This window comes from Phalangium opilio, unplaced genomic scaffold (genome assembly GCF_054372755.1).
Source record: "Phalangium opilio isolate 3A_F unplaced genomic scaffold, DU_Popi_V2 ptg000483l_1, whole genome shotgun sequence".
NCBI classification, from domain to species: domain Eukaryota; kingdom Metazoa; phylum Arthropoda; class Arachnida; order Opiliones; family Phalangiidae; genus Phalangium; species Phalangium opilio.
The window spans coordinates 745,001-757,500 of NW_028324236.1; positions in this window are offsets into that span (position 1 = coordinate 745,001).

A 12,500-nucleotide genomic window follows, 5' to 3' on the forward strand; every position below is an offset into this window, starting at 1 on the left:
GCTTTTAAAAAGCATCTTTAAAAATGTTAAAGGTGATTTAACAAAGACACCCCTCCCCCCCCTTTATAGGAGACAAAAAAATTACTGTTTTTTCTGGCAACTGGGCTATTATAAATTCCCAATTTGAGAGTCCTAGGGTTAAATGTATATAAACACTTTTTAAAAATGGAATTTTTCACTTGAGAGATTATCAAAATTATTATATGCATTCAACATTAATGTTGGACTTTTAAGTCCATCCTTCACGTATGATTGTCTTTGAAAATTTCATTAATCTCTTCAATGATTCCATAGTGAAACTTACATTTACCACTGAATTGAAAATTTTACGAGAACAAATCACTAATTATTTTAAAAACCATTCTGGAGACAAAAATTAAATTTTCCTTCGGAAGCTACGAATAAAAGCTTATAAAATACGCAACTATTAGCTTAAACATGGAAAACAAAAAATATTCCTAGAAAAAAAAATTTAATAATAAAATTTATAATAAGAAATCAACCATGGGAATTTAAGCCCAAATTAAATGCTGTAAAAAAATGCAGCTATATCAAACCAAAAGTGTACCAAAATAAATCTATTGTGCATTAACAGAACATCATCATACGTGTTTAAAGCTTTTAAAATACTCAAAAAACTAAATATTCATAATGTTATTTAATTCTTTAATGATTCACGTGGAATTATTAAACAAAAGTTTATTTCTAAATTCCAGATAATGTTATAATTATCATTAAAGAACTCTTTTCTTGAATAAAATTTTTGACCATAATTTTTAAAGTTATTAAATTACTGTACTCAAGACCTAAATATCTGACAGCACGTAATTTCACGATTCATTTCATAAGTATAAATAAATAGTTATTTCCAATGCTTAATGCTAAAGCTAAACAGTTCCATTGCCTGCCCAAAACACGGTGCCTAATATTCTCCCCTTCAATTTTTCAATACCAAAGTCAGAAACCAACTAGAAGTCAACACGAGGGCGGACCTTAAAGTAGCTTATGCCAGCTTTTTCAAAAATACACAAAAAAAGAAAATCTCTAACAGTACCAAAGGAGCGATGTTGCACTAAATTTGCGCCTCTTATTGCTTTCAAATTATTATCAATTTGCCCCATTTAGAACGATATTACTAAATTGTATGTTATTTCCACCAAAATATTGCTACCTTTCCCAAATTATTGGTAGTTGGTTTACTACAATTTGCCTATTTCACCAACTGCCAGAATAAGATATATTTTAAAGTCATTTATGTTGAACGTGAAAGTTAAGAGCTATATCCGTATTTAAATGTTGTTGGAACAATGGCATTAAAACAGTCTTTAAGAATGATCTGCGTGGGAACATCTGGTATATTTCTGGTCCACCCCCATCGGGAATAAATTAATAATAACGATTCTATGGTATGAGGGAATCGGAAATTAAATAATAATGCCGATTCTATGGTATGAGGCAATACGCGATGAAATAATGGCTAAAATCAACCCCGGTTTCAACATTAAAATAAATTAATAAACAATTAAGACTGAAGTTGCAGATATTAATCAAAAATGTCTTGATTAGAATCAAGACTTAAAAAAGTATCGATAAGACTGAGGTTATCACTTGACTTAAGGTTCAGATATTAATTTTTCTTTTTAATTGAAACTTAAAGGCATGCTTAAGAAAAAGCAACGTTCCATTACCGTTTTCCGTTGAAATAACTTATTTTACAGGTAATCAATTTCAAAAATTTACTTATCTCGGGTTTTCGGGCACAATTCCATTCCCCCAAAACATTTTATTATTACATTAATTACTTTTGAGAGATAACGTGTCAAAATAAGCTTTAAAACAATAGAAAACTGAATGAGCGGTCTGTTTAGCCATGACCAAAACTTTCAAATCAGTGTTGCCAATGTTAGAAAGTGGATTTTCCCACTTCCATTTTAAAATTTCACTCATTACAGTCATATTTATCTGGACTATTTTATCCTACTAAGCTTAATATGGAATATCACTCCGCATGGGTTTGACAATATGTACAAACGCTCCAAAGTGCTATAAAGCTTAAAAATTCTCAAAATATGCTTTCTTTCTTTTTCAGTGCCAAACTTAAAATCACCGAATTCATTTCAAAATGTCGCTTGAAATTATTAAACCGGACAAAATTTTAGAAAATACACTAATTTTAATTGCACAGTCTGCACTATTAACCCTTTAACAGGAAAATTCCGACATTTGATCGATTTTGGAAAAATATTACCCTTTCCCCACAGAGCCTAACACCAAACCTAAATTTCCCACGATGTGAGAAATTACCCGCACATTGGCAAATGGCAACACTTTTTTAAAAACTTACAACAAGCACCCTTTCGAGACATGTCCAGAACAAATTAGTGCTTAACCCGCTAATAGTACGACAACGGAGAGTTGATGTAAACTGTAGTTGAAATATCATCACGTGCGATCAGCGGCACTGAATAGTCTCTAACCATTTTTTGAAACTAGAGAGAGAAATAGGTGAGTAGCATTAATCATGTCCCGAGCTATGAGAATGAACAGTATGACTGTTGACTGAAGTACACTAGACATTACATCATTTTGCATAACCACAAGTAAAAATCTAACTGTCCCTACTTAATTTTCCGCCATTGTTTTCAACTGATCCACTGCGAAGCATGCCGGGCACAAATGGGGGAACCTTTTAAAACTCAAAGTCATACACGTACTCTCTCAAAAGTAATTAATGTAATGATAAAATGTTTTGGGGGAATGGAATTGTGCCCGAAAACCCGAGATAAGTAAATTTTTGAAATTGATTACCTGTAAAATAAGTTATTTCAACGGAAAACGGTAATGGAACGTTGCTTTTTCTTAAGCATGCCTTTAAGTTTCAATTAAAAAGAAAATGAAATATCTGAACCTTAAGTCAAGTGATAACCTCAGTCTTATCGATACTTTTTACCTCTCCGTGTGACGTAGTCCAGGAGAGGTTCTGTAACGGCCGTGTCTGTGTGTCTGTCTGTGTGTCTGTGTGTCTGTCTGTTGTTACACTCACGTGACCGCGTTCGCAGTTTGCGTATCGGAGCAAACGTATTCCCAATTTCCGGACCGCATTGACAGTTCACAGAAATTTGGAAAATTGTATTTCTCTCCGTTGGCTACTCTATACTTGAGTTCTCACACCACCATGTTTGGTCTTCGTCCATCCCACATGAACACCAGTCTGGTACTTTTCTGGCTTCCAACACCACCATCTTCTGATCTTTGTCAATCCCACATTGACACCAGTCTGCACTTACACTGGCTTCTAACACCACCATCCACTGGTCTTCCGTCTATTCCACATAGACACCAATCTGTATCATTGGCTTCTACTCCATTATCATCGTTTTGTTTTAGGATATACGCGGCGATCAGCTAGGGTTACGAGAAACGTCTAGCCTCCCTAAGGTGGGATCGCCACCAAAGGTTTTCGCAATTGCGCTTTTTCCTTACTATTATAATGGAAACGAATCGTATATATACCCCAAATTTGAAAAAAGCGGCCAAGAGGGGTACCCTTCACTTTAAACGTCAATATTAGCAAAGTTTGAGAAGATAATAGGTATAACTTTATTTTAAACGATTTAATTATTATTAATGTTAATTATTGAAGATTAAAATAATTAAAAATAATTATATTTATTTAAATATTAAAGATAAACCTCTCGTGCAAAGAGAGAGATTATCATTGCCTCCTATATCTACTAAGGCCCGTGCATGCGATATATTTCCTTCATTGCCTCATATCTATCAAGGCCCGTGCATTGTGATATATTTCATTCATTGCCTCCTATATCTATCAAGGCACGTGCATTGTGATATATTTCATTCATTGCCTCCTATATCTATCAAGGCCCGTGCATTGCGATATATTTTTTCAAAACAACAACAAAAATGGGAAGCTCCTCTTAGAAACATAATAATTTCTTTTCTCTGTATATGAAATGAAAATATGGATAATATTGCGCTCCTTTAATGGTATGAATCCTTTCCTGTCTATTAATATTTTATATAGGAGTAATACGTTTTTAGCGAAGTCTAGAGAGGATAAACATAAGCGAGATTGTTTTGGGAAAAAAATACTGCTTCCACTAATGGGTTTACACTCCTTGTTACTGTTGTATAGAGTAATCATGATAAAAGCTTAAAAAATTACGAGAGGACAGACCTTTTTTATCCTCTTGTTTTATTCTTAATAAGAATATAAAACATTTATTTTGTATCAAAAAATATTTTTTGGTGCTAAGATTGCTTTAAAAAAATCCAAACGGTTAGGCATTGTTAAAAAAGACAAATGATATTTTTCAAATCTAATGAGATAACGCCCACCCAGTTGAAAATTGCCCTTTTTTATTCGCGGGAGTCATTCTTAATGAGAATTTCGATGCTAGTAGGTTGTCAATTAAACTACCGGTATATTATTGTTGTTGGAAATTGGATATTAAGTCAAATTAAGTGGTTGTAAAGAGCCAGCAGGTTTTTGCCACTTCTTTTTGTGAGTATTTGATTTTTGTATGTAAAATGGAGGAAGATAATGTTGAGAGTAAGGATCAAATGCGGAAGCGCAAAGCGCGGGAAAGGATGAGGGCAAAAAGGTCGACGTTTTCATTGGATACTTAAGGTTATATAATCTTCTCGACACGGAGAGGTAATATTTTGGTTTTCCCAACTTGTTTAAGTCTTGATTCTAATCAAGACATTTTTGATTATCTATATCAAGAGTTTATGAAACGCGCGTTTGCTCGTAATGTTTAATTTTAAATTGTCTTACCGAACTTTTTAATCGCTCTTTAATGTGTAATTTTTAACTTGGTGGTTAGTGTATTTAAATAGTAACTTTTAGTACTTACCATGATGGGCTTCGGCTCCAAATCCATCCGGGGTCATGGTGAGTGTTGTCGTCCGGCACTGGTCCTTTAAACGGGCAATACCCGCTCTGCAACCCTAAATCTGTAAAAAAAAATAATATATTATTAATGGTCAATTAGTGTTTCTTACCTTTTTGATAAAGGGTTGTTTTAAGAGGGTGGACTTGCTTTCCACCTTCGAATTCATTTCTCAGAATGTAATTTTAAATCTGAAAATAAAGTTTTGTAATAGCCAAATGCCTCGTCATCTAATTAGTGACGCGCATGAATGGATTAACGAGATTCCCACTGTCCCTATCTACTCCCCTCCGCGGTCACCACCTTGTCGTGGTGGAGGGGCTCCGGTCTTCTATCCGTGGATCCGTCTCGGCTATGCCGGCTAGTGTCACATGCCGGACAGGCGAGCGGGGAGGAATTTGACCGGTCCAAGGTGACCATCCCATCCCAACCCTTTCCCATACTTTCTTTTGGGCGCAATGAGCGTTGCCGGCAGGGCTACCCACGCCGGTTGGTCATTGTGGGGTTGGTTTTTGGCCCTTTGTGCGGGGGCCGCGCAGGCTGGGTGACACGAGAGGTCGGAATGGATGATATCCGAAGTCCTTTCTGACCGAGATCTCTCAGCGCGCATGCTGCCGGTTGAGGGGAAACCGGTGGCGCCCAGGGGTTGTGGCAGTGCGGGTGTCCACCGAAAGGGGCGGTTCTTTCGGGTTCCGGCCTTGCCTTGCTATTTCCCGTACCCGGTTATCCTTAGGCCATTAAGGATCGCCTGGCTTGGGGCTGCGGGGGGCTTTACCTGAACCTGGGAAGAGATCCCCGGTGTGGACTCACCGGACCCGGAATTAACCGGGGGTATGGTTCGCCCAGCGGGTTGGAGGCCCAGGGAATGGTAGAGCAGGATGTAGTCTGGAGTCGAAGAGCCTGGTTTTGCCTTCTACCGGCTAGGCCCATCCGTGCCGTTGCGGGGGTTAATTCGGCGGCTACTGCCGGGTAAGACCGGTTTCCCCCCTTTTTAATTTTACACGGAATTTTTCCGTTTAAAATTTAAGAAACGGCACCAAAACCCCTGTCCCTGTCCCTGTCCCTGTCCCTGTGCCGGACGCGTCCGCGAAACGAACGCTTACGATAAGAGAGGGAAACCGGTCGCGTCCGCGAAACGTACGCTTACGATGAGAGAGAGAGATCGCTAGCGTACGCGGTGGCGATACGAAGCCCCGCGTAGAGAGAGAACTGCCTGCCTGGTATATTAGTGAGAGGGGGAAGAGGGAGAGGGGGCATCCCGCTCGGAGAGAGAGGAAAGAAAGGTAGTTTAAATCTCGCGGGCTTTTTTGAGTGAAGGGAAACAAGGGAAACAAGATGATAATTTTCGTGCACTACTGCACTTTTTTAATTTTACACGGAATTTTATTCCGTTAAAATTTAAGAAACGGCACCATGCGCGTGATACATCAGAGATTATGCTGAATGGTTAGGTTAGGTTAGGTTAGGTTTCGTAAAATAGAGGGGACAGTTTACGGTCATAGTGATTTCTGGTTTAGGGGATCCAGGATTTGGTTTTAGATACATTATTTGATTCGTATGGTTTTGAAAAATTATACTTTAGTGGGGTGCACAATTTAGTTTCATTAATATTATTTGAAATGTGACGTTATTAGAAATTAAGGGGATACACGATTGCGTTTCAGAAATGTTTTTAGTTGTACGATTTATTGGAGATCAACTATACGGGGGGTCACGTGAGCCGTGTAAAATTACTATTAAGGCCCAGCCCTTGGGCCATCTTGTTTACTTTACAATGGCCACATTTCAGCAAAATTCGAGTTCTAAGAGTTCCTTAGAAAATTCTCCCAACAATTCTGATGACGAGGCTGCCATTGCCACTAAGAATTCTGTTCGACGGTCCTCCGTTGAGTTGGCGCTGCAGAAGAATTTCCCTGCTGAGAAGTCAATACCATTGTCCAATTCCTTCTCACTCCTGGCGGACGAGGGCGACGCTATTGTTGAGGGGGAGGTTGGCTCTGACGAAGAGGCATCGCTCTCTAAGTCTCGTTAATTTTGCAGGCGCTAGAAGTCATCCTTTTGGATCCTAAGAAAAAGCTATCCCAGGCCCTTGCTGGTAATATAAGAGAACTTTTTGGTGAATTGCAAGACGAAATCTTTTCCCTACATCAGGCCACCGCCAAGTTCCGTGGCCTTTTGTCGGAAAAAGACAAGACGATCTCGACGCTTCGCTCCGTAATTTCTGAACAAAGACAACAACCCTTACTTATGCACAAATAAACAAATAGCACATTTCCTAAGGTGGACCGCCTTTCAGCGGCTCATACGTTTTCCAGTGTAGCCCAACAGAACTTATTTATTCCCAGACCCGTGATGCTGGCCCATGGACAAACTACACCAAGTTCTCCGGGGCGTCCAGTCAATGCACCTTTCAGCACATCCATAGGTCAGACGTCGCCCGATACAGTAGTATTAGTTTACCATGCAGCGTCTAACTCTGCTGAGACCTCCGCCACACTTACAACAAAAATTAAACAGTCTGTTGACATCAAGGCACTAAAGGTGGGAGTTGAAACAATTCGCCCCTGCCGTAATAATGGCATTGTTATCCGCTGTAATTCTAAAGCTGATGCAGTGGCACTACGATCGGAACTGTCTACCAATACAGCCCTTAAAGACACTACTACGGCGCTCTCGCCTTCTTTAGTTAAACCAAGACTTTTAATAAATGGTGCGGACGCTGCCCTCACCAAAGAGGAGTTCAATGATGCTCTTATCGACCAAAATCAATTGACATGTACTAAGGAAGACATCTGTGTGAAATATCCTCTCCGTGGTCGAAACAATACCACAAACTGGGTGGTGGAAACTTCGTCTTCCCTTTTCAATGCCCTTATGAAATTACAAAAGGTCCATATTGGTTTGACAAACTGCACTGTAGCTGAACACATTAATGTTCCTCGCTGCTTCAAATGTTGCCGACTCGGCCACATCCAACGCAACTGTGACTCGCAGGTATCCCTCTGCACTGCCTGCGGAGACGAGGGTCACTTGTACAGAGACTGTCCCTCTCCTACCAAAAAATGTATAAGTTGTAGAAATTCGAACAATAAATACAAGACGAATCACTCTACAGCCCATTCTAGCGTTGACAATAATTGCCCATGTTATCAACGAGAGGTACAGCTACGACGTTCGCGCATCAATTATGGCCCATAATCAACCAGTTCCACCATTTCATCTATTTCATAGTCCTACTTCACTTAATTTTATTCAAATCAATTTAGGAAAGTCTAGGGTCGCTACGGCTCTCCTTCGTCCGCGCCTGCTTGAGTTGCGTATAGACATCGCGCTGATTCAGGAACCTTACCTTTCTGGTGGCACTATTGCCGGCTTCCCACTTTCATCTAGGGTCTTCCATGACAATGACGGTGGTAGGGCGGCGATTATTGTCCTAAACAAGGAAATCGGCGCGGTGTCACTACATGCTCGAGCAAATGCGATAGTAGTTACCATAAGCTTTCGAGGCTCGCCACTTACAATAGTATCTCTTTACTTACCCCCATCTGGTGACATAAATTCAGAACTAGCTATAATCTCGTCTCTCATTGGCTCTGCATCCAGTTCCAACCTAATCGTGGCCGGTGATTTTAATGCCAAAAATGCACTTTGGGGATCTCCGGTTGACGACGACCGAGGAGATGTGACTGAAGCATTTTTAAGCACTCACGACCTATTCATAGCAAATGACCGCCATTCTCCGCCTACGTTTTCGACGGTTAACGGAAGGAGTTGGATTGATTTGACGCTGTTCTCAGGAAATGTACAGGACCACCTTACCAACTGGAAGGTCCTAGATGATGAGGACAGTTTTAGTGATCATCGGTACATTACATTTCAATATAGCCGCCATCATTGCCCGTCCACATTGCAAACATTTGCATATAGCACTAAGACCGCTGACTGGGGCCTTTTCACGGGATCACGACAATTCGGAGAATGACAATTCGGAGAACGACAACTCGGAGCACGACAACTGGGTGAAAGACAATTCGGTGAACGCGACAATTGGGTGAAAGACGATTGGGTGAATCCGACAATTGGGGGAATGACAATTCGGTGAAAGCGACAACTGGGTGAAAGACAATTCGGAGAGTAGGACAACTGGCGGAACGACAATTCGGTGAATTGTACTCCTTGTTTACCGAAAGAATAACTCAGTTTTTCACGAATAGAGGAACAATATAATAAATTCTTTATTGTAGTTAATACAATAAGTTAAAATAATTGAAATTACTTTCAAAACTAATGGGCCAAGTTACTGTTATGTTATGTTAGGTTAGATTTGGTTTGGTTAGGTTAGGTTAGGTTAGTAATATTTTATAATTTATTTAACAATGTTACGCCTTTTCCAAAATTTTGATGTTTAGCTTCATTGACTTCTTAAATAATTTGCCTTTTCCAAACATTACTGTTATGTTAGGTTAGGTTTGGTTTGGTTTGGTTTGGTTAGGTGAGGTTAGGTTAGTAATATTTCATATTTTATAATTCATTTAACAATGTTACGCCTTTGACAAAATATTGATGTTTAGCTTCATTGACTTCTTAAATAATTTGCCTTTTCCAAAACATTACTGTTATGTTAGGTTTGGTTTGTTTAGGTTAGACAATTTCCAACAATGAAAATTAATACCAAAATTTATTGAAGAATGTTATTGGTGAACATAAATATTATTTGCTTTAATATCAAGAAGTTTAATTAGAAAATCAATTGAAAATAGGAATGAAAGGAAAATTCATGATTGGAAAACCGCCCAAATTGCGGTATTCGGTCTAATGGGATTCGGTCGAACAAGACATTCGATCCAATGGGATTCGACCCAATGGTAGACAATCATTACTAATGTCTGACACCTTAATGACACTCCTGCATTTAATAATTTTTAAGGTGAAAAAACTGCGTTATTCTTTCGGTAAGCAAGAAGTACAATTCACCTAATTGTCGTTCCGCCAGTTGTCCTACTCTCCGAATTGTCTTTCACCCAGTTGTCGCTTTCGCCGAATTGTCATTCCCCCAATTGTCGGATTCACCCAATTGTCTTTCCCCCAATTGTCGCTTTCACCGAACTGTCTTTCACCCAGTTGTCGTGCTCCGAGTTGTCGTTCTCCAAATTGTCATTCTCCGAATTGTCGTAGATCCCCTTTTCACAACCAAGGCTACGGAATTGCTCACTACCATACCGATTCCAGTTTGTTCCACACCAGAAGACATTGACATTTTTGCATCAGTGATCAATTCGACTATTAAAACTATATGTGATCTTACCCTCAAACCCCGCGGTAAGGCTCAACACCGGGCTGTACCTTGGTGGACACCTGCACTGACCATTCACCGCAAACAAGTACGCGCGCTACGCCGTCGCTTCCAAAGGCTTCGCCTGAAGGACAACGTTTTGCTCTATTATACAAAGCAGAACTTTCCAAATACGAACTACATGTGAGAAGATCTAAACAGGACTCGTGGGCAAACTACTGCTCATCAGTCACCCAAATCAATCCATTTACTCTTCCCTATAAATTAGCGACATCCAAAAACCGTAATCCTTCAACCATTCACTCCATTCGCCGACCAGATGGTTCGAGTACAACTACCGTTACTAGTACATACGAAACAATCCTTGATGACCTATTCCCCGATGACGACCCTAATTCTGATGACGGTCATCAAGCCACAATAAGAGCTTCTGTCACGCACCCCCCATTAAGCTACAATGATGTACCGTTCCAGGAGGATGAGCTTTCAGAGGTTATTAATCATCTGCCCTGTGGTAAAGCTCCAGGGTACGACGGCCTCACTGTAGAAATTTTTCGTAATCTCTATATCGTTCGGAAAGACCTTTTCTTGGCCCTGCTTAATACCTGCTTCATGAACGGCTATTTTCCTAGTAGCTAGAAGATTGCCAAGCTGATCCTTCTAAATAAACCTGGCAAGGATGCGGAATTAAGTACTTCATACCGGCCAATTAGTCTTATGCCACTTCTTTGCAAACTCCTTGACAAGGTAATGACGAACCGTCTCTACCATTTTCTACATAAAAACGCACCTCTCCACGACAATCAGTACGGCTTTAGACACGACCATTCCACCGCTGCGGCCCTGTTCAAGGCTATAAAGCAAATTGAGTCCAATAAGACCTCGGGCCTATATACATCTTTAATCTCGCTTGATATACAGGGTGCTTTCGACAGGGTGTGGGTTCCTGGGATTCTCCATTCTCTGAAAAAAAGACACTGTCCTAGCAACCTATACTCACTTGTCGCAGCGTTTCTGACCGACCGGAAGGCCCGCGTGTACACACCAGACGCAGTAATTACTAGAACCATCACCGAGGTTGCCCCCAGGGTTCATGCTTAGGGCCACTTTTGTGGAACTTAGTTATTGATGACGTGTTGCGAAAGGCATACCCTGATGGTACTGAAACTCGGGCATTTGCCGATGATCTTCTTTTGATGATCAGCGCTCAATCTAGGAAAAACCTGGAATTATGTGGTAATGAACTTTTAAGAATAATTGATGGATGGCGAGCAGAAAACAAATTAACGTTCTCGACCACAAAAACGCAAGTACTTACCTTTCCGAAGCACGCGCCATTCAGGAAAAAGCAAAGCATCCCCGCTATCCCATTTTTAAGTTGGAGGGTAAGACCCTCAAACACAAAGACGAAATAAAATATCTAGGTGTGATTGTTGATCGCCATTTAAATTTTATTCCACATTTAAAGTGGATCAAGACGAGAATAACGTTACTTACCCATGACCTGGCGACATTTGCCAGAGCGAACTGGGGTCTGTCCGGGGCAGCTCTGCTTCAGATTTACAAAGGCGCCCTCGAACGAGTGATTGTCTATGGTGCCGGAGCCTGGTGGAAGGAGCAGGCTAATAAGACTATGATAACCTTGTTAAATCGCATTCAGCGTATTGCCCTTCTACGAGTTTCACGCGCATACAGAACCGTTTCCCACGACGCCCTTACCATCATGTGCGGAACGATCCCTGTTGATCTAGTGTCGAGCCAGGAGGCAGCAATTTTCCGGTTTTACACTCTGCGGGAATCAGCGAAGCATGGCTTGGTTTCCCTTCAAGGAGGCCAATATGAATACCCTTTAGACATCTGGGATATTCACCCAGCTCATCGTTTCTCGCAGCCATATGTTAAAACCCCCCAACCTCAGAGGGATATGAAATCTTCACGGACGGTTTGAAAAGCTCCACTGGCTCAGGATTTGCTTTTGTAGTCTACCTAAACAGTGAGGAAATAGACCATCACACAGCCCGCGTTGACGAGCCTTTAACTGATATTTTTCACCTCGAACTGTTGGCAATTAAAGGTGCCGTTGAGTGGATAATAACTAATTCCGTCGCCTCGGCAGTAATTTATACTGACAGTCTCTCCTCTCTGATGGGAGAGCATGCAGGGGGCCGTTTAGGATGAGATCCGAAGTCCTATTCGGTCGGGGTATCCCCAGCGCGCGGGCTGCCGGTTATGGTCGAGCCGGCATGCGCCCAGGCGTCGTGGCACTGCGGGTGCCCTGCATGTCTAGTTTC